Here is a 22,598-nt window from a genome sequence, read left to right on the forward strand (position 1 = left end):
GTGAACATTTACCACGTAACAAGTTGTTTACGAGAAGAAAGCCCTTCATACCATTATAATTGATCTGGTTCTAAATATGAAGATGCAATACATACCTTTTGTAATAGTGGTACACCATGTAGATCAAAATATTGCTCCATCTGAAGTATCCAATTTACCGGATCCTTGCCATCAAACTTCCTCATCTTGCTTTTTCTTGATTTTAGGAGCTCAATCTTGAAACGACTGTAACTCTGTACTTTCGGATATTTAAGTTCTGAAATTATGACCTATAGTAGCTCTCTATGTCCTCTTTCGAATGCCACTAGTCTGATCCAAATTGGATTCTCCAAGCAAGAATTATGTACAATCTCCCAAGATGACCTCATTATAGACCTTTCCAGAAGAGTGAAATTGTATGAAGTGCCATGTGTCACTGTTTTGACCTTTGGCTCTGAAAAATATATACAAGACACTACAATCCGTTCTCTTTTTGTACCTTGTTACGAAATTTTAATCTGATGCTCAGAGAGAAAGTTATGACGATTTTCCCCAGGTCACCTATTTGGAATGTAATTCAGGAGTCTACAAAAAGACTAGCTTCCTCAGATAATATCTCCGCAAATATAGTGCAAAAATCTCTGAAATTCTGACCCGAGATTCAGCGTGATTTCTTCTAAAATGAGTTTTTTTTTTAGCTTCTGAAACGTCGCAGAAAATAAGTTATAGCAAAGATTCCACGATGACCTGTTTGGAGAAGCGAAACCCTAGAATCCAAAGCTCTTATACCAAATGTTATGAAACCAACTCAAGAAAAGATAGATCAATGCCTTAGAATTCAACCTCTTCAAGGGGGAAACCTCCTTTACATTACATAAATGAAAAATTCTTGGATGATACAAATGAAATGACCTCCTTTCTATATATAGGAGTTTAAGGGGTCATAACATAATCAGAGCCGACATAACAATAATAATGTAAGGGCACAATAATAACAATAGTGGGCTTCTATGGTGCACAATAGTAACAATATGGGCACTAAATGGGTACATCAATATAATAAGTGGGTTGTACTAATAACAATAAGGGGTTACACTAGTAGTATAGGGGCCTAACAAGTTCCCTGTAGAAAGGAAACCCATTCAAAAGGAAAGGTGCATAAATACAAAGCTTGGTTGGTAGAAAAAGCTTATTTTTGGGTTCCAAGAATTGATTTTGGTGATATTTTTTCTCTTGTTGCCAAGTTAGATTTTATTACATTATATTTAATTGTTGTTGTTGCTTTTGAGTTTGAGGTAGAGAAGATAGATGCGAAGACAATATTTCTTCATGGGGACATGGAAGAAGAAATGAACATGAATCAGACAGAAGGCTTTATAGTGAAGGATAAGAAAGAACTGGGATGCAGGTTGAGAAAGTCTATGTATTGGTTAAAGAAGTCACTAAGAATGTGCTTTCAACATTTTGGAACATATATACAGGGACTTGGCTTCACAAGGAGAAAAGTAGATCACTATGTGTATTTTAAATTAGCTAGTGTCTGTTTCATTTATTTGGTCTTATATGTGTATTATATGTTGTTGATTGGAAATGACAAAGAAATTATCCAGGATGTGAAGACCCAATTATACTATAAATTCGACATGAAGGATCTTGGTGCTACAAACTATATTTTGGGCATGGAAATTAAATGAGATCAAGAAAGAGGAAGCTCTGGTTAAACCAAAGGAAGTATGTCAAGACAATATTACAAAGGTTTAGTATGTAGGATAAAAACCTAGTGAAGGTTCTTATTCTTGTGAGTGTAAATATATTTTTCGAACAATGTCTCAAAACATGGGAAGAGGAAGAGGACATGTATCGTGTTCCATATGTAAGCGTAGTTGGTAGCCTAATATATGAAAAGGTCTAGACAAAAACTAGACATTGTAAATGCAGTGGGAGTATTGAGTAGGTTTATGTCAAAACTAGGGAAGGATCATTGGACAATAATGAAGTGGTTTCTGAGGTATTTGCATGGCACTTGTGACTATGGTTTGTATTATCAAGGAAGACTAGGATTGGATAGAGTGTTGGACGTACATGGATTTTTTTATGCACATTGGGATGGATATCTCGATTACAGAAGATCTACAAGTGGGTATGTGTTTAAATAATTTGGAGTAGTTAGTTTGATGAGCAAGATACAGTATGTAGTGGCACTTCCAAATACAAGTTGAATACATGGCATCACTCATGCAAGCAAGGAAGTAGTTTGGTTACAGAGATTATGTTCAGGTATGGGGTTGGTACAATGAGCTATGAGGATAGATTGTGATAGGCAAAGTGATTTTTTTGGAAAATAACCCTTCTTATCATTCAAAGACAAAGCATAAGTATTTTTAGTATCACTTTGTGAGGGACCTGGTTAAAGTCAAAAAGGTGTTGCTAGTAAAGGTATACACTTTGAAGAATGTTGCAGATACATTGAGAAAGTATAATCCAGGGTTATTGGATTGGGGTTTATGAATGATTTAGCATGTATATCATGTATTGTAACATTAAAAGGAATATAATGAAAAATCATTTTTTTTCTCAATTTTGAGTTCTAGGAGAAAATTTCTATGTATATTTTTATGTTCTCGCCATTCTACATTTTTTCTATTTTAAGAATTCGTTTGTAGGTAATTTATGTACATGGTTAAAACCTGCAAAGGTGAATGTACTACATCATGACAATTTCCATGTTATTTTTTAATCCAATGAATGATGTAACTGAAGGCCATCAATTCCAACTTATGATCTCTTAAATCTAGTTAGGTAAAAAACATACAACATGCAAACATATAGCATAAAACCAATTCAACTTCTTAAATTTGGGTAAAGAACAAAAGTTCAAAAACACCATTTGTTGTTATTGAGCAAACCCAACCCACATATAGCCTAAATATGTTAGTGTAGGTAAAATTATTTATATTCAAAAGAGGGAAAGAATCACATAGCTAGTTGTTTTCATTGTTTTGTGCATCTATATACTGTATTCTAAAGTTATATAAAAAACTATGAAGAGCACAACATAAGAGAGAGAGAAATGACTATGTCCTAAGGTTTCATCTTCATACTACAAGAAGAAGGTCACCCCACAATTTCTGATTTTTCACTTGTATATGCAATAATATATCACTTTAAATAACCCGAACATTGCTCATCATGCTCAATTTTATGAGTAAGTAAATCTATATGATGATGAGATAACAAATATGTATGATATGGTAGCACATTGTTTGCATAAGAGTAAGGGATAAATATGATATATACATATGGGCACAGCTAGAATTCCATTCAAAAAGCTTATACATGGTTAATGGTACCTACGTACCATCATTCCATCTACAGAATGCCCTATGCTATGTTGAAACAACAATTAGTCAACTACCAAGGGTGCCCTTTTGTTTTCTGGTACAAATTAGATTTGGACTCAAAGGTATACTATACATCTCACCAAATAATATGGGAAAATTTGAATTATAACCATAAATCTAAAATATAAGGCACATCTTCTTTAGTATCATGAATATTTGGAAGCTTCATAGAATATAATACAGTTAAATATCACATTAGTGAATAAAATTAGACACTCTAAAGCTCTTACATTAAATACCCTATAATAATAAGATATGAACGCTCCTTAAAGAACCATATTTTTAATGAGACATGCTAAAACAAGGAAGAATTAAGAATAATTCCTACAATGTTATGCATTGTTTCCCACAACTAGTAATGTATAGATTAACATAGAAGGTTACTGTTTATGTTTTCTTATATTGTGGCTTTCACAGCTCAAAATTTCAAAAGTATCAAGAATAATAATATATGGAATTCCCATATTTCTCGGTTGGCTCACAGATTTCAAGAACCTTGAGACCTTCATTGTACTCCTTCAAAGGTAGGGTATGACATGTATAGTTGCAACCATATCTCTTGCATCACATTAGTGTTTCCTAAGAATAATAATGCACAAAAAACCTATATGTTGTCTAACCATGAAATGGTAAGCTATGTATGGCTATTTTCTTAAACCTATTTTGAGATGCTAAGGGAAGGTACATGTGCTTATGAATTGACAAGCAGTGCTTAATTACACATCATTCTAACTACACGATAATCCAAATTTGTAACCATAAATAGAAAGGTACATTGTGAATATTCCATAAATATTAAATATTATTCGAGTTACGTGTTCCTTCATGCATAATAAAAAAAACCCTTGGTTCTATCTACAATCTAAAAATCACACACAGTGTTAAGAATACACATCACCTTACACTACAAATTAGTATTTATTACCAATACTTAAGAAGATGAATTAAAATAATGGTCCCATCAGGTTATTAAAGAGTTCATTCATATGGTTCTTTGGGAATCATAGTTAATAACGCTCTCAACAGACCTATATAATTCACTGTGTGATTTTCAAGAGAATGGGTATTGGGACAGGGTCAATGACTCTCCCATCAACCACAAACAAACTACCAAAAGGCTCCTCATGTAGTTTTCACCCCCAATATTTGAGATACTATCAAAATGATTGGATTTATATATTTATTAAGGATTCCAAAGGTCTAAACTTCCTCCACCCTTCTGGCATAAATGTACCACATTAGAGGTTGGTCCAAGGACTCTAGAGGAAAGAAACCTCCACCCACCGGCCAGCGAGGGACTTTAGAGGTGAGAACCTCAACCTTCACTTAGTTCATGGACTCCACATGTTTTCCTCAACCTTATGTTTACTACTTCAATAGCTCCACCCAGTGTAAGGTGTCTACTTTATATTGTCGTTTGAGTACACTAGCAAGGAGGATAGTCTAGGGAATCTTAAGGTCTGCAACCTCCACCCTCTAGCCACTGAGGGACTCTAGAGGAAAGAGCCTCCACCCACTTCAAAGATCTAAACTAAAATTAACTTATGACCACAAGGAACTTACAATTGACTGAATTTTATGCAAGAAAGTCTATATGTTGTCAAATTGAGCATGGTTTTATGGAAAACTATTTAAATAAATTTACTAGACCCTGATGGCACTTAATGGAGCTTCAACATATCGTATGATTTATATCAACTATTAATAAAGGACATTTTAATGAAATACTTTTCTCATTAGCAACATAAAATGATCAATCCAAAGTTGCGTAAAGATAACTAGTCAAGAGAAACAAAGCCATACCCTCTTCTCTATGATAATGGAAACATGGTTTCAATTTTGTGACAAGGAGATTAGAGATAGAACGATGGAGCTATTCAACCATAAACCTAAAAATTGAGTGTATACTTTAGTTGTAGCAAGAATGGAATTGATAACCTGGAATATGAGTTGTGGCCACAACAACTAAAGAGGAATGGTGTGATGGGTGCAAGGTCTAGTGACATCTCCATCTATTCCTTTATCGAAAAAATATTCACTAATGCATTTATCCCTTCGTTTCAAACACTCTCTCCTATGAATTTATCCCTCTACTACTAACACCTTATCCTTCTCCACTGCCTTCTTCATGCTCTATTTTTATTTCTCTTCTTTTCTACCTTTTTTCATTGTTGCACTCCCAGTTTGAATTGCCTCTTTTCTCTGTTGTTTGAATGGTACCTATGGTTAGTTAGAGCACAACCCCTTTGGACAAACCAAATTTGTCCCAGTTGTACCACCTAGCCTTGTCATCACTGATCAGTCTTGCAGGACAATCAACCTCATGCCATTTTGGCCCTTTTTCTCGCCTTTCTTGCCATATGTTAGCCTCCAACATTTGTTCTAGATGCAGAAAAATATTCTCAACCCATGTGCCAATGCTCATAATATATATATGCAAAAAATTTACAACAACTTGCGCACATATATGAATTACTTCCAAATTGGTAATTACACATTTACAAAATGTTTACGTTTACATTTACATAATGGCTATGAAATTAGGTATGATTAGTAAAGCTTTAATTCCCTAATTCTTGACAATATTTACATCATTGCAAGGTGATCAATAAAAGAATAGGTATATTTATTATTTTCAACATGTTAAAAATATTTATACTATTATAAAATTAGTAGGAAAGTATCTACAATGACAATACAAGTTCAAGATAACCATGACCACATTTGCACTATTTGCATGAGTGTACAATGACTGGGACATTCAACACACTATCTACACACTTTCAAAAGATAACCATGACCACATTTGCACTATTTGCATGAGTGTACAATGACTGGGACATTCAACACACTGTCTACACACTTTCAAAATGATCGAGGTCATTATGCAATGAGCGTTTAGACCTGTGGTAGCAAAGGATATCCACGATAACCAATGTGAGGAAGGATCATTCAAGAAAAACGTTTGGTCCAAGTTGAGAAAATTGGATTTTAAGAAAATTTCTAGGAGCTTATGTATAACTTATTAAAAATTGTGATGTTGAGTCATTATTTTTAAGGAGGTTGAATCATGTACAAGAAATCAATCCAATGTTATGGAAGTGGGAAATTACATATATTTTCTTCGATCTATTACAATATAAAAAAATTGGACTAGAATTTGTTTCAAGTCAATCAGGTGGAGGTCACATCATGTGGATTGTGGAATTGAGTCTAGTTAATACCACCCATGGAGTTAGTGAAAATATTTTTTTTTAGAATTTCAAATTTCGATCAAGTCTTGTGTAATGTGCAAGACTAATCTTTGTGGGGAAGTCACCGTTGTACACTATGATCCTTTAGAGCCTTTCAGGATTTTAGACTCTCTTTCAAAATGTTGGTATTTATATCGGGGCCTACCTTCTAAAGAGTGGTTGTTACCGACGGAGTCACAGATGAGCCTTTATTTAATGAGCAAGGAATATTTTCCCTCGTACTCCAACTTTAGAGTACAAGACACTAAAAAAATTATGCAGCTGAAAGTGATCCATCTTCAAGATATTTTTCCTGTCAGTTACGAACAAAATGTTTAAAACCTCAGTTCTGCGAAGAACTTTGTTAAGCTGGAATGTAAGAGTTTGCCTTGTATTTGACAAGAGCTTGAGAAAAACTTCGTAGAGGAAATCGTTCAATAGGAGGGTTTCCTTTTCCCTTTTTCAGTTATATCTGTGATCATGAGTTTCCATTAACCCACAAGTTTCTTCGGATCAAGGTCTGATCCGTGAGTATTGAAAACTGTTTTCAGCACAAATTCACCTTAACATAAGCAGGTTTCAGTCTTTTAACATACATCTCATAAGTCCTGACTAATGAGACAACCGACTAGGCTAAACTGCTGAAACCTATGTGATTCCATTCTAACTAACTTGAATGCATGCTGAGACGAATTGATTCAAGGTAAAATATTTGCAAAAACAATAGTTTCCAGAAGAAAAGGTTTCAAACATGTTGAAGAAAATAAATATGAAGAGATCAAAAAAACATAACTAATTCATATTGAAACGCCTGTCTGCTTAAAGTATTGCTTGCAAAGAAAAACCGAAGATGATTCGTCCTTTTAACTAAAAAGGAAAAATTCCTCCATTTGCTCATACAATGCAAATGTACCTATACTGTTTGTTGAGAAATTGCTGCCATCCATGCTCTAAATGCCTTTAAAGAAGATAATCTTGGGGAGCAAATAAACAATAGCAGGGATATATGCCTTCAAGATTAAAATTGATGAACAGGAAGATTGCACCGAGAGTCTTATTCTTTCTGGTGAAACACATCAGAGTGAATCTATTCCATTCACTCAAGTCGACTGGAAGAGGCCATGCCCTTGGTTCGATTCTCACAAGAGAGGAATCCACTTTAGGGCATGGTGTAAAATGCCTCTTGCTCACATCCATAAGGAGCTTGGTACTGGCCAGAAGATCCACATTGACAGCCAGGCGATTGAAAAGGGAATCACCAGGCTTTGCCACGAGGCGGTGGCCAAATTCCTTCTGAAGCATGAGGGTGGCACTTCGAAACTTGGGCATGGTGGACAAAAGCTTGAAGATGAGCGGAGATGATATCTGGTAAGGTATATTGGCTACACATATGTCAAAAGTTGGCAAGTCTGTTCGTAGTATGTCCCCTCGCACCAACTGTCCATAACAGAAAAGAAAAAGGAGATAGTCATATTAGAGAAGAGCAACTTTGATTTATCGTAATCCCAAAAATTAATAAGGTATCACCAAAGACAGCAATCACAAGGAACAAAAAAGGAATTGCAAGAGACAATTACGAAGACATCACAAGGGAACCTGCAAAGCACATAGCTTAGGCTAACCTTGCAGTAAACAAAATCTCTTTCCAGTGCATTTTCCTTGTAAATCTGGCAGAAATTTTGCCAGAATCTTGGAATTACAGGTTTGAATTGCATAAATTTAATACTGAGGTGCCCAATTGGACATAAGGGGGTAGGGAATCCATCTGCAACATCAAATTTGCAAAAAGAAGAAGTGTTTTATTGCCAAAATTGGCATTTTTCATTGCCAGACAGAAAGTGCAGTACGTTACAAGATTATGGCTTCCCAAAGCACACAGGTACTTCTAAGCATCATTAGATTGGAGAAAGGTAGTAACTGAAGAAAAGAAGGCTGCTATCACATAAGCATGAGGACTTCACCCCATAGCCAGTTTTCATCGCATAGTCATGAGAAATTCACCCTAGACCCAGTTTTCAGATTGGCAAAGATTTGAAAAAGTTTTAATGTATGTGGTATTTCAAAAATAAACCTTCTTCAGTATTGTTGTCAATGTAGGATTTTTTTTTTGTTGATGTTTCCAGTTTACAAATGTAGCAAGCACACCCTTCTCCATTATGGGATTATCACGATGAACTGAAGTCAGGTCATGCAGAAAGCATGCCCATTTCCATTATGTGAATATCACAACGAACTATAGCAGGCTGACAACAGATATTCGAAAACATATGTCTCAGTGATTGTGGCAGAAGACCTACACCTTGCCCCATCCACATGGAGCCGGAGCCTGAGCCGCTGCTTACACTGGTGCATAGAAGCAACAGCTCATGAAGGGAAAACATGTCTCTGAGGATTTGAAACTTGGGGTGGGCATGAAGAGTCACAATCCATGTGGAATTGACATATTGTTAATGAGGTAAATAAGGTGAATGAATGTAAAAACAAGATGCAAAGGAAATTGGAACTCACCTCCAATCTTTGAGCCATTTCGGTCCCCTTTATGCGTTTGTGAACTACTTCGATCATCCGGGATCGATCTCGACTGCGATGACTCTGTGGGCGGCCTGCAGCAACTCTAGGGTTAGATTTCCAGTACCCGGGCCGATTTCTAGGACGGTATCGCTTTCTCTCATGTCCGCTTTCTCAACGATGGATTTGAGAACACCGGGATTTGTGAGAATGTGGGATTTGTGAGAATGTGTTGCCTGCTCAGTACAGCGTTGGGATCAATCAACTCCACCCACAGACAGTACAAGAAAAGCCCGCCAACAGGGTTAGTGGGACGCATGTAGCACTAGAGAGCCCGGTTCAGCTACCTTGATGAAACTATTCGATCCGCCAAATGAAACGCCCAAACCGTTTGGGCAACCCTTTTGAATCAACGATCAACGGCTGAAATTGTTGCAATCGTCCAACATATAATCGTGTGGCTTACATGATGACAAGTAAGAAGATAGGGGAGTTGATTTCAGAGGGAAACGCCTTACGGCGTAATAAGAACTTGCATCATATGCACAATTAGAAAAAACAACTCAAAAGGACACTGTTGTTTTTCAAATGGGGGTTTCTAAAATGGGACTTAAGTTTTAACATGAAAAGAAATTTACAAATTCAACATTCCTAAAATTCTAATTTTTTCATTCCTAAAATTCTAATTTCAAGAAAAATGAAATTTAAAAAAAAATTGACAATTTGACAGCACTTCTTAAAAAATTTTAAGATTAAGGAATTTAGACTTCTGTGATCCATAACATTGTTTAGATAATCTTCGGCAAAATCACATAATCAATCTTTTGTCGAAGATTGATTATGTGATTTTGGCGAAGATTATCTAAACAAATTTTAAGATATTATTCCAATTTTTTTTAAATGACAAAAATCAATTTTTAAATTTTTTTGACTGATAAAATTTTCTTCTTATTTCTCTGACTTGCCAGGACCCTTGGAAGGGCTCTGACGTGTTCAATTTTGATCCTGGCTGGGTGCGAGATGATACTTGGGATCGATTTGAGATTAACTGAACTGAAGTTAGGCCGAATTTGTTTGACAACCCTTCACATTCCGTAAATTTCGATTTCAAAAAAAAATGCTTCGAATGCGGTGCCTTTGGTGTTATACTACCTTGCGAAATCATTCCATATTCCTATAATCATTTTTATTATGTGATTACATCCCATATGGATTTCTTTCACATTTTTCCATCCATTATCGTCTTATTGTATTTTATTATTTTATTCAATAAAATTAGTGCAACCTTTATAGGTTCATGATTTTTATTATGGGTGGTATAATAATAACTAGAGTAACATTCCAGTTACTATATTTTTGATAACCGTGGTATAATGTTAAGCGGTGAAATATATAAGGATTATGGTTGAAAATGTTAAAATACTTTTATTAAAATAAAAGTGAGTTGAATTTGTAATTTTCAATAGTAGTGATTTTGGTAGAGTTTTGGAATAATAATAATTATATAAATAAGTGTGTTTATTTTAAAATAGAGTTTTTAAAATTTCAATTTTAATTTCTATTAAATATTTCAAAATATTCATAATAATATATAAAAAAAGAATTTTAATTTATCTTAAAAGTAATTATGTTTTTTTTATCATTTTAATTAAATTGTTTAGCAAAACATGTCTAATAAATAAATGTCATATAAAATAGGTTACGGTTTTTTTAGCATGTGATATTTGATAACTCACGGTTTTGGTCCCACTATATTATAACTAAAGATATTTATATATTAAAAAATTACTTGATAAAATAAAAATAAATCTATATAGTTAAAAATCTTGTTTGATATTTCATATGTATATTATATTAATTTATTTTATTATTTAATAATAATATAATTAATTTTTTAATTTTAAAAAATATTATAATAATTTAATTTAATTTTAATTTTACATTATCAATAATATTAAATACTAAATTGATTTAGTATATTATTTTGTTGCAACATACCCTTGAAACAGTATTTAACTATTATAATTTACAAAATGTAAATACTCTATCCTCTTGAATTTAAAATCTATAACAGATGATAACATATTCTTAACCAAGTGAAAAAAATATTAATTAATTTTTATATTCCATACATTCCCAATTTTTATATTTCATACATTTCCAATCAACCTAATTTTAATTTATATCCTTATTGGGATATGTTATTTCAATTGTTTCATGGTGTTATTCAATTCCTTCCTTCGCATGTTGCTTCTAAATTTTCATTTATCTTTTCATAGGTAAAATATGGAAATTTTTAAGAAGAATGAAAGATGCGGCTGAATAAAATCTTACGGGGAGAGGCAGTTGATGTATCTGGGAACATCCAGAGGTGCAGTGGCGTGGTGTGCAAAGATTGTATGGCAATGGAAATGGAATGTTTGGGAGTTGTTTATAGTTACCGATAACATACTCATCTCATATTTCGGAAATGAATAAAAGGCTCCGGCGTATAGAGAGGACCTTACCGTTGGAGAAAGAACCATAGAAACGATGAAACCCATGATTTTTTTTCATTCTCAGTACAAGGTCCCAGTCCTTGCCTACCAGGAAGATGCCTATCCAAAGGGAATTATGGTTGGGAAGGTTGCAGTAGCAAAAGCCATTGGAACTTTTATTTTCTAAATAAGAAGAATCAGTGTTATTCTCAATGGACCAAACAAAACAAATGACTAACCAAGAAAAATATTAGCGATTCATGAGAGTAAACTTCAATGACCAGAGTGAAACGTGGATATATAGCTCGAAAACGTCGGAAAAAAATTCTTTCATTTGTATCAGGCTCTCGAGGGGCCCATTCGAAACTTTTTCGAACTGCTAACCAACGGAAAGCTAGAGCCTTAGTTTCCGCCCACCGAGATAGAGGTAAACGCAAGAGAGATCTTCGTCGTTTGTGGATTACTCGGATCAATGCAGCAGCTCGTGCCAATGGGGTTTCTTATAATAGATTCATCCAATATTTGTACAAGAGGCAGTTGCTTCCAAATCGTAAAACACTTGCACAAATAGCTGTATTAGATAGTAATTGCTTTTCCACCATCTTTAACAACTTATCGTATGATGAAATAGGTTAGGTATAGATGAAATAAATAGGTAAAGATGGAATGGATAGAACAGATTCTCCCGGAGAATTCCCTCCGGGAAGGTCGAAATATTGAAAAGTTCTTTTCATATTGGATTGGAAATGAACGAAAAAAATTCAATCCAATTCTTTTCCAAAAATGAAATCCTGTTGACTTTTTCAACAATAGACTCAAGATCTGCATCTTTATCGAACATATATTCCAGCTCCGATTTGATTAAGGAGTAGGCTTATTTCCCATGGATCAAATTAGTTTTCATTATAAAGAAAAGGTAACAAAGATAGAATACGAGCTCGTTTAATAGCGTTAGTCATTAGACGTTGTTGTTTTGAAGTTAATCTATTCACTTGGCCGGATAATATTTTCCCTTGCTCACTAATAAATCGACTAATTATGGTCATATTTTTATAATTGATCCGATCTCCCGACCTAATAGGTGACAAATGTCTACGAATTGGTTTCAAATATCTACGAATTGGTTTAAAACGTCTGCGAATTGGTTTCAAATGTCTACGAAAAGATTGCTTGGGTTTATCCATAGTTTGTTTCATGAACCTTTTGAATAATATTTATTCCAAATCTTTTTAAAATATTGTTCCGTTGAAGATCTTGTTGAAATACCATTTCTTTTTATATCTGTGATTTATTCCTATGCATGGGTAGCACGTTTAATCTCTTTTTTTTATCTCTCCATGAATGGTATGCTTGTAACAATAGGGACAAAATTTATTTGATTCCAATCGAATAGGTGTATTGCGTCGATTTTTCCGAGTCGTATATCTAGAAATCCCCGGGAATCTTTTATAAACACTATCTTGGGTACAACTAGTGCACTCCAAAGTAATTGTTACTCTTATATCTCCGCTCTTGGCCATAAACTTACTCTGAATATTGGTTTTGCTTTTCGACCTCAAAAATAAAAAGGGAAAAAGGGATAGAAGTTGATAGCCGGAGATCCTACGGTGAAACATTTGAAAGTAAAAAAATGATTGATCAGGAGTGAGTTTTCAGTTTTACTTACAAAATTGAATGTGGAAAGAATCTTTAGATCGATATTTCTACTTGAATTCTACCCCCTTCCAGTCCTAAACTTAGATCCTTTTTGGGGCTGAATGCACTAATTTCTCCAAGAGGTAGGAGAAGTCAATCTAGCACAATCTTTTTTCCCTTGGCTTTAATAAAAAAATTAAAAAAAGGAAAGAGAAAGAAAAAGAGCATCTGGAAAAAAACGATTGATTTCTATCAATAGGGCGGCTAAAAAACTGACGCATAAAATAGCTAACACAGGCGCTGTGGAAAGGTAGGTCTTTAGATCTTGCATTGTAAATTCTCCTTATTGATCATAATGTGTAAGTGATTCAACCGTATCAATAGTATAGTTATGAATCCTAGAGAAAGCTCGGAACTGATGAATATATATATAATGTGATCCGGGCTGTGGTCCTATTTATAGAAAAGGAAAAAGATGTTTCATCACCATAATTAATAGTGATATTCTAGATAATAGACCTTACATGTATAAAGTCTTTTCACTCATGAGACCGAAGAGAAATGAAGGTGGAAAAATGTGGGAAACATATTTCGAATTCTATAAAATAAAATTAAAATAACATTGTCTAATGATTAGAAGGGATGTAGCGCAACTTGGTAGCGTGTTTGCTTTGGGTACAAAATGTCGCAGGTTCAAATCCTGTCATCCCTACCTTTCCCTTCTTTTCTATGGAAAGAAAGGAATGAAAGATCATTTGATATCGATTCGACGGGAACATCAAATAATTGAATCGTATCAGATGCGAAAGTGTTTTTCTCTAAGAGTATCAACAAAAGGTATTTTTCCTTCATCTTCGAATATTAAAGAAAGCGCTCTTAGTTCAGTTCGGTAGAACGTAGGTCTCCAAAACCTGATGTCGTAGGTTCAAATCCTACAGAGCGTGATTCTGTTCCTATCAAATCCAACCCTCAAAATTATCGATAATTCATTCCAACTGGAACGAGCAATGGAATCTGACCTCCTAGGAAAAGTAGGAGGCTAATGAAATTGGAGGATATTCCAGGATCAAATATCCAATTGATCACCACGTCGGTATTGTGAATATGCAGTTACGAATAATCCGGCCAAAGTTATAGGAATTAGACCTAACACAATTCCGGATGGCAAAGCCTCAATCATTTCTATTCAAAGGAATAAGTAGGGATAATAGCTATACTGGATAGTACCCTTAATTTGCTATGAATCTCAATGATCAGAAATTTATATAGAGGGAATAAACAAAATTATTGAAATTTAAATAGTGAACTGAGAGGGTTTCCCCTTCCTTCATTTTGAATAAGTTGTATCTTGCTCGAACTAATGAATAGGACTAGGGTGAAAATGATAGAAGCCAATAATAAACCGAAATAACTAATTATAGTTATAGTAGGCGTGGAAGGACTGAATGAAATATGGTTTATACATATCTTCATGAGACAATTACCTAAATTTTTATTTTCGTAACCTTGAGATCAGAATACAAAAGACCAATTGTCCCAATTCGTACCAATTATCCTATATCTACTATAAGATATGTATGAATGAACATGGATGAGAGGAGATCTATAGTAGAAATCTCTTCATTATCCTAGAAATCATTCATCGAGCAACTAATGAATAGCACCGGCAAACCCCTTCACAAATTGTCGAATGTAATCTTCTTACAGGGTGAATGAATTCTCAATCAGTATGATTGGATCACCTGGCATTATCTTTTTACCAGTAGCTATTGGTCCAGAGACTGGACCGGAAGAAAACTCTCCACAGACATAGCCAAAGTTTTGTGAATTTAACGTTTAGGTGTAAGAAAGAATATGAATATCCAGTTTGTCCTTTCATTTCTCGATCTTATTGATCCAATCATTCGACCCTCTAGACGGATTAGGTTTTTTAAATATTAATTATTATAGCGAGTAGAGCCCGATATCACAGAAATTCCACCTATTGAAAAGAGTAACTTGTAATTTCACATACCTAAAATTGACTAGGTTCTATTGCACTATCCACTTGGTTTTATCTAATAATTAACACCTACTCGTTAATACAAGGTACTATATAATAAGTCTGTGGCATAACTCCATCTGTGCCGGATACTATTGGAAAAGCAACATACATCTCATCTGCGTAGCACCAATGATCCCTGTGCAATTTGAATTACTGGGTTCATCTACACGCGTATAATGTCATGTCGGAATGAAAAAGGAAGAATATAAAAGAATAATATTCTGGATGAGTTTTATTGATACTGATTGATATCCTTTGCAAGCGGCACTCATCCTCTTTTTCAGTTCTAAAGTCACCCGTATGCAGAAGCTAATTCCAATCGAAAATTTCCACTATGCTATTGTTACAACATCGATTGAGGGAGTTTGGGTTCCTTACGCCTGGACGGACCTCGGAACATGCAATATTCTCTTCTTTCTGTTGGGATTTAGTCGACCAAACAGAGATAGAATAACTGCTGGCAGGAACAGAATCATTCTATCCCGTTCCTTCTCGATACTCATCAAAATTGTATTGCTGTGTCAGAAGAAAGCTAGCTATACTGGTCCAGTAGACTTTAAGGATACCCTTGGTATAACATTGACAATCGAACAAGGATTGGAGAAGATATCAGTAGTTTTCCATTTCCTGATCTCTATCTTTCATGGGATCAATTCCCCCTTGACTGACTTTACAATAATATATGGAGCTGAGCATGTCTGGGAATACGGGAGAACGCTCCTTTGCTGACATTATTACTAGTATTAGATACTGGGTTATCGATAGCATTACCATACCTTCTCTATTCATTGCAGGTTGGTTATTTGTAAGCACGGGTTTGGCTTATGATGTGTTCGGGAGCCCCCGGCCAAATGAGTATTTCACAGAAAGTCGACAAGAGGTTCCATTAGTAACTGGCCGTTTCGATCCGTTAGAGCAACTCGATGAATTTACTAGATCTTTTTAGGAGGCACTAATGACTATAGATAGAACTTTTCCAATTTTTACAGTTAGATGGTTGGCCGTTCATGGGCTAGCTATCCCTACAGTTTTTTTCTTGGGATCAATATCGGCAATGCAGTTCATCCAACGATAAACTCTATACTAAAGGAAGAGGAAGTATGTAGATATGACACGACCGAACCCGAACGACCAAAATGTTGAATTGAATCGTACTAGTCTCTACTGGGGGTTGCTACTAATTTTTGTACTTGCTGTTCCATTCTCCAATTATTTTTTCAATTAGGAACAATGATAATATTCTCACTCCATTCGAAGAGATCCAACACGCATAATTATCTATGCTATGACTGTTTATGTCTCGAGTATGACCACTTAAGAAAATGTGAAAGGGAGTAAGAGAAATGGCCGATACCACTGGAAGGATCCCTCTTTGGTTGATAGGTACTGTAACTGGTATTATCGTGATTGGTCTACTCGGTGTCTTTTTCTATGGTTCATATTCCGGATTAGGGTCATCCCTATAGTAGGGGAAATGCACTTACTGTCTGTGGGAAATAGTATACATGCGAAAGTGAAAAATCGATAAGGAATTACCCTTCAAAGAAGGGTAAGGCCTTATCGAAATCTGTTTTTGAGATTCTTTCTATATTAATCTGAATTAGAAGAGAAGATTCGTACAAATAAAATGACTCTGTCATTTACTTCATTTAATGCCTTTCAGTCAAGTGATGAGCCAATCTATTCTTCCGCTATATGATCGGAAAAAATTTGGATCGATCAAATTTAAATATCTGTCGAAGGAACAACAGAAAAATGGATAATATTAAGTACTAAATATTTGCTCATTTATCTGATGGAAGATTATGCGAAGTTTTTGTAAAAACCCGAACTATGAGAATCTAAATGTGCATATAGAATATTTTCTTCTATTTTTTTGGCTTACAAAATAAAAGAGGAGGAAAAACACCTTTTATTCATTTTCTCTCATTAGGAACAAACCCTATCAAAAGTTTTATAGGTTTTTTTTTATGAGTGATATTGCCCCTTACTTGTCTGCTCTTCCTTCTTTAGGAATTTTCAGTATAACGTACAAAATAATCTTCAAATTACGAAGGAATTGACGAATAGGACAAGATCGGAAACCCAATTAGTTCTTCGAATAATGAAATAGGAGAATGGGATCAGAGAAAATAGGAATCTTCTCCAAGATTGCTTAGTTATTCTCCTCATCTCTCCTCCCTACGATCTATCTCTATTTTCCGGATCGTTTGGACAAGGAAAGGAGGGAATGGCATGTATATAGTACACGATATAGCATATCGGGGATCGTTCAACAAGTTGATCTGTTCCAGTGCTTATGGAGTCACTCCCTATTTCAATTTTATTCCAATTTAGATCTAAATGAACATTTTATCAAGAATATATAAGGGAGAAGAAGGATAAAAGGCTCCGAAGGGGTATTAATTTTTGAATCAATAAGTAAACTTCATGTTCAAAAATCTATGGACCTAAAGATTCATCTCGGCCAATTGAACTTTCTCAAATTGTTTCTTCTTAAGGACCAAAAATATCTGTGCCAGAATGACAGATGCTAAGAATAATAAAAGACCTTTAACACGTAATGGATCTTGAAGTACTATCTCTGCATCTCCTTGACCAAATCCACCCAAATTAGGGTTATTCGTTAATGGCTGATCGACCTTGATGAATTCGCCTTCTGAAATAAGAAGCTCCGGTCCTGGAGGTACAATGTCAACCACTTGCCCACCGTCTGATGTATTATCGATAGTTATCTCATATCCACCCTTTTCTTTACGTAAAATTTTGCTCACTCTTCCTGTTGCTGAAGCACTATAGACCGTATTGTTGCTCTTACTCCCGTCGGGATAAATTTGTCCTCTTCCTCTATTACCACCCACATATATGGGATATTTCAGGAAGTGAGCTTCTTTATCACTAGAAGGATCTGGTGAAAGGATGGGGAACACAAGTTCACTATATTTTTGACCGGGAACAGGACCTATTACAATAATGTTTTTTTTATTGGGACGATAGTTCTGAAAATAAAGATTACCCGTCTTTTGTCTAATCTCAGGGGAAATACGATCCGGAGGGCCTAATTCAAAGCCCTCGGGTAAAATTAGAACAACTCCTACATTTAAAGCCCCTTTCTTGCCATTAGCAAGAACTTGTTTCATCTGCATATCATAGGGGATCTTAACAACTGCTTCAAATATGGTATTGGGAAGCATGGATTGTGGAACCTCAATATCCACAGGTTTTTTTGCCAAGTGACAATTGGCACATACAATACGTCCAGTGGCTTCTCGGGGATTTTCATAACCCTGCTGTGCAAAAATGGGATATGCATTCGAAATGGATGTCCGAGTTATGATATGTATCATGACCAAGACGGAAATTAACCGAGTCATCTTTTTCGCCCATTCATAAGTATTTCTATTTTGCATGGTTCAATTATTGGTTCCAAATCATTTTTGGGGTGAGAGTAGGTAGCTATCATAGTTACCTGTCAAAAATTCTGCTACTATATTGATTTAACCAAACCTAAAAATAAGAAATCGGAAGTCTTGCACCAGGAGAAGAATGAAGGGGAGGAATAGCTAATTCCTGAACACGGAAAACACTTTATTATTCTGTTTCAATTGTTTCGGTCGGAGAAAACAAGCTACCTATTCTTTATTCATTCATCGAATGATAAATTACTACAAGTGAAGGAGATATAGTTGGAAATGGTCAAAAGTGATTGGAATTTGGGTAAAATAATTTAAAAAAATTATAGAGGCAGTATTTGAATCATGTTTTTAATGGTGAAAATAGATTCAGGACTATCAAAAACTTTTAGGGTACCTAAAATTATGAAATTTAACAATTTTTACTTTAATTTATAAAAATTTCTATCAAATTTTTTCAAAATATAACTAGAATTTCCGTAATTTTCAATGCAAAAAAAACTTGTGAGGAAATGATTTGTCTTTTATAAATTTAAGAGACTGTCTAGATTTTTGCTTAAAATTGTGAAAAAAATTTAAGCTCTGTGAAAACTCAGAGAGATGTGAAAATCGACAAATTCAACAAATCAGTCTATTTTGAAATTCAACTCTAATTGTAAGTAACCATGGCTGGGTGCAATATGGACAATTTGAGGGAGCCGTTAAAACCCGATTACAGAGCATCGTGTTTCTTCTTTTGTCCCGCATTTTCATTTTCAATTCCAAACTAGAAATCTAAATAAACATTCACACAAAGAAGGAATGGTGAGCATAATAAAACCAACCACAACAAACTCCAACCAAGCCAAAGCAGAGCATGGCCATGCTCAATCAACTAAAAACAAGCATGGAATCGTTAATCAAAACATAACTAAGGCAATTGGAAACAAATGAGATGGACAGAACAGAGGAGAAGAGCAGCGACGAGGAAACAAAACAAAACTCTTCCCTCCTACCTATATTTTTCAAACAGGAAAAAAAACTTCTTTCATTAGGAAAAAAAAAAAGTTACATTTGCTAAATTCTGAGTGCATCAATTAGCGCCAATTAACTTCAAATACTGAGAGAGAAGAAATTCCTATAGAAGCGAAAAAGGGGAGTCTGAGACAATGGACCAAATCTTCAAGGAGAGAAGCCTGGATCCAGTACAAAAAGCGCCAGAACAGAAAAATAGCCACACCCAAAAAAAAAGCAAAAAGAGAAATAACCACACCAAAAAAACAAAATGCAAAAAAGAACCTTGCAGACAACAAAGAAAATTGCAAGATGAAGCGCTGGCCAGAACAGGGAAAAAAGCCAAAAAGACAAAGATCAGAGACGTGGTGAGACGAAAAAAGCCCCTCCCTATATACCCAGTGCCAAATCAGCTCGCGCCATTCAAATCCCCATCCTCTCGATCATTTGGCATTTTTCATTCCAAACGGTAAGTACTATTTTGTTGCCTTTCTATCCAACCTGCCCTCTCCACTGACATTCACAGGGTTGGTGATACATGATTTCTAGAGGGATGTTTATGTTAAATGAGTAGAGAAAGGCCATTACGCATTTAATAGGTTTTGCTATGATATTCCTGTTAATAGTAAGAAATAGTGAGAGTAGGTTAATTCGATAAAAGTTTGAAATTTAGACTTTATTTTATATATTTGATAAAAAGTTTGAAATTAATTTTAAATAGGGAAAAACAATATTTTAAAATTTTAAGGGATTTTTTTGTTTAAAATTGTAATTTTTAAAATTTCATTAAGATAATAAAATTTATGAATTTTTATATTTCCAAATTATAATAATTCAAAAAATATTATTATAAAATTAACCAAAAAAAACTTATTACAAAGTTAAGTTAGTTAACATAACAGGAGTGCATTCTATTTAATATTTTGTATTTTGTTTGGTTGGGATACTTTAAAAGTCTTTTCATATTAATATGTTTTTTTATTATAAACCGAAAAAAAGAAAAAAGAGAAAGGAGACATCCATAATATTAATAGGATACTATTCTGATGGTTATAACTTAGTATAAAAATATTGGTATGTTTGGATTTTACTTTATTGCACATTACTTTCTCAACTAATGAATGTGTGAAAGTATGTGAAATGCAAATTTTTCTAGTCATAAAAGAGGGAAACATTTCATAACTAATTAAACATTATATTAACATGAAGGTATACTATGTTTTATAGTTGTTAGTTAAAATAAAAACCATGATATATTAAAATGTAAATTATTTGATATGTTATGTATATCATTTTCACATTCAACGTAAAATAATTAAAAAAAAAAATTAAATGAAAGAAAATTATATTATAAACGTAATTTCAACACACTTAATTTTTAATTATTAATATTTTTTTAAATATATCATTCAAGTAAAATAACAATTCAGAAAAGTATTCACTCTTTATTATTTTTTCTTCTTGAACCATTGTCATGGCCTAGATTGTATAAAGTCTTGAACCTTAATTTTACATTACATTACAACGTATCATCTCTATTAAACTCAAAAATATCACATTCAAAAATACCACATATCTTCTGTACCAAACTAGAAACTAGAAAATGTTTAATAAAATTAAATACACTCGAACGAACCCAAATAAGCTTAGCTCACTCCAATCGATGGACATCAAGTTTCAATTTTGTTTTCCACTTATCATTTACGTGATCGAGATTCGAAAGTAACAACGAAATACCTACATCCTAAAAAATGTTTTGAAAAACGTTTTAAGTTAATTCAGGTACCAAAGAAATATCTCCATCTCAAAAATCTTACTAAAGAAGTTCCAAAGAAGTTATATGTAAAATTTTCCATTCAATAAAACAAATCACAAAGTATTATTATGCAAAATACACTATAAATTAAAATTCAAATAGCTTAACATTTACAAAGCGTAAGTGCTGATATTTTGTTGACAGGAGGTATATTCTTGACAATATGCCGTATTGGAAGAGAAAGTCCAGATTTTTAGACCGCCCTAAATTATGCCTCCAACGTCGAAGCACGGAAATGGATTTCATGAAAAAACGAAGACCTGCGAGTCTACGTTCTTGACAAAGTGTAATATTGGAAGAGTAGAATCCAGATTTGTATACTTTGATGAACTATACATACATGCCTGCAACAAAACATCCAAATGGAGTTTATGAGAAGAGAGATCCAACTTCTTGATCATGGCTCATGCTAGGTCTTACTTTCTCTTCTCCTCAAACTCTTTGGAGATCGTGCTGCTGGTCATTCTTTATATGTCTTCCGAATGGAGTTTCAGAGAAGAGAGATCCAAATTCTTGATGGGGATATTATTTGTAAATTTCGTTATGAATTCATAACCTTACACATTATATTGAGTTATAAAATAAACCTCTAAACTCAACCACTTCTGGATTTCCCTCAATCATTTTCCAAACCAAAAGTCAGAAGAATTGATATAACAAACTCTTTCCAATTCTGCCCATAAAAATAAAATAACAAAAAATCCTTTTCACACATTCCTTGCCTGCTGCAATGATAGCAAACACAGAATTCCGGGACGTGTAGAGCCCAAACCCTGAACAGTTTAAAGCGGGATTTCTAGTTTTCAAAGTGATCATTTTAGATATCAGATGGAAGACTACTTGCATAACCTCGAGCCAAGGCTTTGGAACGCCTTTCTAGTTTCATATAAATAAGCCTCACCAATTTAAGGTATCACGAAAATGGAATGGTCTGCATCACATAACTGCCATGACTGGAGCATAACAAACAATTCCAGGACTCATTTGCTACAATACGTTTCATGTGACCCCTTAAGGATAGCAAAAGCAATTCAGGCCATTCATTTGGTGTGAAAACGGAATGTCATGTGACTCGTGTCATATATATCCATCATGACAG

General features: G+C 34.3%; 1 non-coding gene and 1 pseudogene across 1 annotated transcript; one reads left to right on the forward strand and one right to left on the reverse strand.

Moving 5' to 3' along the window:
* Positions 1-7,573: 7,573 nt before the first annotated feature.
* LOC149176711 (uncharacterized) lies at positions 7,574-11,664 on the reverse strand (annotated as a pseudogene).
* Positions 11,665-14,103: 2,439 nt separating this feature from the next.
* Positions 14,104-14,177, forward strand: TRNAW-CCA (transfer RNA tryptophan (anticodon CCA)). The gene has a single exon. It is a non-coding gene; the product is annotated as a tRNA-Trp (tRNA).
* The last annotated feature ends 8,421 nt before the right edge of the window (positions 14,178-22,598 follow it).

Source organism: Pinus tabuliformis, chromosome 4_1 (assembly GCF_031772625.1).
Source record: "Pinus tabuliformis cultivar Carrire ecotype Pingquan chromosome 4_1, CPIR1, whole genome shotgun sequence".
NCBI classification, from domain to species: domain Eukaryota; kingdom Viridiplantae; phylum Streptophyta; class Pinopsida; order Pinales; family Pinaceae; genus Pinus; species Pinus tabuliformis.